This window comes from Phascolarctos cinereus, unplaced genomic scaffold (assembly GCF_003287225.1).
Source record: "Phascolarctos cinereus isolate Bilbo 61053 unplaced genomic scaffold, phaCin_HiC Scaffold_4;HRSCAF=312, whole genome shotgun sequence".
NCBI classification, from domain to species: Eukaryota; Metazoa; Chordata; class Mammalia; order Diprotodontia; family Phascolarctidae; genus Phascolarctos; species Phascolarctos cinereus.
In genome coordinates, this window is record NW_027555847.1 from 408758980 (window position 1) to 408764979 (window position 6000).

At 35.9% G+C, this 6000-nt stretch overlaps 1 pseudogene; it reads right to left on the reverse strand.

The window, feature by feature from the left end:
* Nucleotides 1–520: 520 nt before the first annotated feature.
* LOC110220388 (large ribosomal subunit protein eL19 pseudogene) lies at nt 521–1122 on the reverse strand (annotated as a pseudogene).
* Between the last annotated feature and the right edge of the window lie 4878 nt (nt 1123–6000).

The following is a 6000-nucleotide window of genomic DNA, read 5'->3' on the forward strand; positions in this document are numbered from 1 at the left end:
GTTTCAGAGTAATCAACTACAAATCAAGCACAAGGATTTTATAGAATAATATGTTGATGAAGAGATGTAAGGAAGCTGTGATATGGGCTACAGAAAAAGGACCATGGTGATTAGTGATAAAAGCCATATTTTGTCCTAAGTTACCTAACATTATGCCTAGATGACAGCCACTCCTGGGGACCTGGAAGAAGTCTCCACATTTTCTTAACTCTTCATTTCCAATCACTTTATTTAAATTTCTTGTTCTTGGTTCTCTTTTTTCCCTTCCTTATTTAGCACCTATAAAGAGCTGAAATATACTGTTGTAGCTGAGTAGGTACAATAACCATGAGCAAATTTTTGTTGCAAGTTGAAGGTTAAATATCAGGTATCCATAGTTTACACTAAAGTAAGCCAATGGATTAGTTAGAAATGACAATAAGGTGGGAATAAAATAAGTAGCCATAGCATCTGCAAAATTTGGTTTTATTGAATTAGTTTCATACTATGTAGAGATAAGATGGGGGAGGATAGCTGGCCATCATTTCTTAGTCTCATCCTTCATGGACAGAACTTTGATGATCTCTTTCTTAGCCTCTACCTGTGGATGCTCTTCCTGATTCTTTCATGCTTCCTTTATCTTGGACCTGTGACCCTTGGCCTGATCAAACAGGAGATTCCTGTGGACCTTGTCTACTTTTGGTTTATGAGCCTGCTCCACAAGGATCTGCTTATTCTTGAACACATTTCCCTTCCCCTTCAAGTACAGACTGTGGTACATATTGTGGTAAATGTTTTTGGATTCCCAGGATTTATAGATTCTATAGCACAGAGTCCTCATTCTCCTCATCCCAGTCACCTTCTCAGGCATACAAGTTTTGGCCATGCCTTTTCTCTCACCATTACCCATGTGCCTGCCCTTCTAGGGAGCTAAAATGTTGTTTGTGGGGGAGGGATTCTAGCAACAGACACAAGAGAAAGCAGAAACAGGTTTTCAGATGATCAATCAATCTTTAATTAGCTTCCAGATCAGCTGACAGCAATTGGCATTAGAGGTTTCATTGGTTTCATTGGGAAGAGGGAAATCTTTCTATCCCTCAGAACTCTGGAGACAAACCTCTTTTAAAGCCTGAGAACACTCATGGCTACAGTTGCAGCATAGAAAAGGACAGGAGAGAGCTATCTACAGTGTTTTAGAGCCCATTACAAATAGAAAACCTGTTTAATTCTTAAATGTTTTCCACTAGTGACCCCTTCAGTACTTCTTAAACTGTGTGTCAAAATCCCATGGGGTCAAGACTCACAGTTTAAAAAGAGTTGGTCTAATCCATACCTGGATACCAATCTGTTCTACAAGTGGTCACTTTACTTAAATTTACTTAACTACCTCTAGTGAGGTGGCACTCACTACCTTTTGAGATATCCTACTGTACCTTTGGATTGTTGTTGTTCATCCTTCATTCTCAAAGAGGACCAATGACATTACCAAGGCAATGTCCTGACTTGCCCATGAATTAGATTTGAGTAAGGCAGAGCTATACTAAGTTGTCAGCTTCGCTCTTGTACTTTTGGATAGCTCTCATTGTAAGGATGTTATTCCTTACACCAAGCCTAAATCTGCCCTTCAGAGACCTCTCCTTATTGCTGCTAACTCTGCCCTCTGAGGGCTAGGAGAATGAGTGTAATCCTTCTTCCATATGACAGCCTTTCAAGTACCTGAAGGAAACTCTTATGCCCAACTCTGACTACACAGTCTTCTTCAGACTAAACATCTCCAATTCCTGAAACTTTTCCTCATATCATATGATAGGACAGGGTTCCTGTTTCCACACAACAAGGATTAGTCTTCCCTAAAAGGCAGCAAAGCTGTTCCAGAACTTGATTGGCCCCTGACTCCTTCCATACAGCTTTTTGGTCATATAAAAAGTCCCACCTACATGGAGTTGGGGCCCTTCCCACTTGACAGATGTCTAAAGACCATGACCAGATAAATTTCCATATGGAGATGAGGAGGACCACATCTATAGAAGTTGTTACATATCCTTGCTGTGTTAGGGCAAAGTAAACCTCCCTTTAACTCTCCAATCACTTACAAGTTCCTCATTTGCTCCAAAATTGAATCTGAACATGGTACTAGCCTCAGGCTCACCTCTAAAATCTGGCATGATCATGAGGTCATTCATGATCCTGTTTATCTTTGTCTGCATCTTCTCCACCATATCAATGTCTTCCCTGTAGGATGCCCAGAACTGAATATGGTACTCTGGATATGGACTGCTCTGAGCAAAGTACATTGGTACTATAACCTCACAAGTCCTAGTCACTGCTTCTTTTTTTTTAATGCAGCCTAAGAATGCATTTGCCTTTTTGTGGTTGTAATATCAGTATTCTCTCATATTGAGCTTTTAATCACAAAAACACTCACCTCTTTTATCGGAAAAAAATTACTGTCTAGCTACACCTTCCCAACTTCTACTTTTGAAGTTGATTTGTTTAACCAAAATGTAAGACTTTCCATTTATTACTATTAGATCTCATCTTGAGAGGCAGTGTTGTCTAGTGCAGTGCTTCTTAAACTGTGGGATCACAACCTACAGCTTAAGAAGTGCTAAAGTTGAGAGTAGAAAAAGTTTAGGAAGCTCTGGAGTGGATAAGGAGTTGACCTTAGAGTCAGGAAGAACTAGCTCAAATCCCACCTCTGACATACTGGATATATGAACCTAAGCAAATCATTTAGCTTCTCAGCACCCTAAGCAAACTTCTCAGATTAAAATTTAATGAATATGGTTGCAAAAATCCTAAATAAAATACTAGCTAAAAGATTACAACAATACATTTCAAAGATTACACATTATGACTAAGTGGGATTTCTACCAAGAATGCAGGGATGGTTTAACATAAGGAAAACCATTAACATAATTGATTACATCAATAGTAAAAGTTTGAAATATCATGGAATTATATCAATAGATGCAGAAAAAACATTTGATAAAGTTCAACACTCATTTCTATTAAAAACATTTGAAAGTATTGGTATAATTTAATTTCTCCTTAAATTGATAAAAAACATTTATCTAAAACCATCAGCAAACATTATTTGTAAAGGGAATAAACTAGGGGCCTCCTCATTAAGATCAGGTATGAAATAAGGATGCTCATTCCAATATTATTCAATATTGCATTGGAAATCCAGTAACAGTAATAAGAAAAGAAAAAGAAATTGAAGGAATCAGAATAGGGAATGAGCTGATAAAACTCTCTTTTTGCAGATGATATGATGATATTCTTGGAAAATCCTAAAGACTCAACTAAAAAGTTAGTTGAAACAATTAATAATTTTAGCAAAGCAGCAGGATATATAGTAAATCCACACAAATCATCAGCATTCCTACATCCCGCAAACAAAACTCTGCAAGAAGAGATAGTAGACTGATATTGCTGTGAAGTGATCCAATCATTTTGGAGAGCAATCTGGAATAATGCCCAAAAAGTTATTAAACTACCTCTACCCTTTGACCTAGCAATGCCACTATTCATTCTATTTTTGAAGATATTTAGAGGAAAATGAAAAGAACCTCTAAAATGTTTATAGCAACTCTCTTTGTAGTGGCAAAGAGCTAGAAATTGCAGGAATGTCCATCATTTGGGGAATGGCTGAACAAGTTGTGGTATATGATTGCGATGGAATGCTACTGTGCTATAAGAAATAATGAGCTTAATGATTTTAGAAAAACATGGAAAGACTTGCACAAAATAATGAAGAGCAAAATGAACAGAACCAAGAGAACATTGTATATAGTAACAACAATATTGTTTTAAGAACAACTTTGAACAAATAAGTTATCTTGTCTATCATAAATACTCAAATTAACTATAAAGGACATATGAAGAAAGAAGCTATCTGCATTCAGAGAAAGAATTGATAAATAGAAGTATGAATAGAACAATTTTACATATATGTACCTATTTGTGTCTAATGGCAGCCATCTCTAGGGTGGGGGAGGGAGAAGGGAGTGAGGAGAAAAAAAGAAATTTACATGATAATTTTGTTGTATATTTGAAAGGAATAGCAAGTTGTGCATAGCAGATTTGAAGTTTCATGTAAAATCATATTATTATACTGTGTTATGGTAATGCTTGTTTTATTCCATAAATTAAAAATAAGTTTTTTTTAAAAATTTGAGAGACATATGAATCTGCACAGGTAGAAGGAATTCCTCCCTAGAAGCTCCCTACACTAATGAAATCACAGGTCCAATTTTTTTTTAAATTGATACTTTATCTTATCCAATTCCAGTATATTAAGATATTTTTGAATCCTGACTCTGTTGTCTAACGCTTTAATGATCTCTCTCAGCTTAGTATCATTTGCAAATTATATAAGCATAATATCTTATACAAGATTTTGAAAAAATATCAAGCAACAGAGGGCCCAGCACAGATCCCCTAGGGAAACTCATTATATACCTTCTTCCATGGTGAGATAAACCATTAATAACTGCTTATGATTAACATATCACTATTTGACTAGTTTAGTCTATATTTCTCATCTTTTCCACAGAAACAATGTTAGACTTTTTAAAATGTGTTGCTAAATTGTAGTTAAACCATATCAACAGCATCCCTCTCATCTAGGAACCCAGTATCCTAAGAGAATTTTAGAACTGCTGCTGTTTGCTTGATATAGAAAGTTACATCATTATTTAGAGCTTACAGAATATAGCTGAGACACAAATTTTTAACTCAGATGATTAATTAGTTGGTGATAACATAATTTTATTACCTTTATTCACTTAAGATAAGCATGTCAAATAGCTATCTCCAGGGTTAATGATTCTGGTTAGTGTACAAATTCCAGCTTTATCCCTAGGTTAGCTGACTAGTTTATAATTTTACCTGATGCAGACCTTCCCCTTCTGCTATCTGTTCTTTGATGTATAAATATTTACCTTTCCCTTATGCTCTCTGTAAAATTCTATTGTATTCTTCTTGCCTTATAAATATATCCATAAGGTTGCTGAAAAGAGCTGCTTGGGACTTAATTTGGTTTCTGCACACTATAAGTCTATGCTTCAAGAATATAATGTCAGTTATAATAATTCCTCTGTGTTAATAAGTATGATTGGCAGCAATCCCTATCAACAAATCTTTGGACAATTTTCATGTCACCTGTCAATAAAAGAGGGAGTCAAGTCAGTCTAGCATAGCCTGCTCTTCATGATTCCATGTTGCTTCTTTCTGATCACTATGTCCATTTCTAGATGTTCGTTAACAATTCATTTAATAGTATATTTTAGAATTTTGCCGGGAATTACAATCAAGTTTACTGTACTGTAGTATTTTGACTTTTTTTATAATTCCTAAAAATTGAGACATTAAGCAGACTGTCTGAAAAAATCTGGATTATGACATAATATATAGCTTCTGCAAGACAGTTCCACATATATTTAACCAAGTGGAGATGATTCACAGTTGTTAAGATACATCTTTTCTTCTTTATCTTAATATTCTTTCTCATGTTGCACTGTTGTAAACTTAGTGTTTGCCCCTAGCCAGTAATGGGAACTGTTATGATATACTCTACTGCCACCTTTCAAATCCTCAAAGATATTCCTCTGTAATCGAAGATCTCAATAGAGTTGGAGGGAAGGAAAAACATCATAGGATAAGCTGCAATTTGAATATATCCATACCTCAGTTAGGGAAAGTCAGGAAAAGATAAGAGGGGCTCATGTTGAGTGGTGTGTAGCTAATATAACAAACAGTCTTGCATTTCTCCTGGAGGAAATATGGGTTGCAAAAGAGAATAATGAGCTGCTAAAACCTTTTAAGGTTTTGTGAGGTGGGGGCGATGAAGGGAGAAGATAAAAAGCCTTAGACATAATTTCTGAAAGACAGAAAACAGTTAAGTTTCAGCACTCCATTCAATTCAACACAATATATTAGGTACCTATTTTTTGGGAGACATTGAGCCCAAGAGCCTTGGGAAGAGCAATTGCCTCCCAAACCACCAGACCAGCT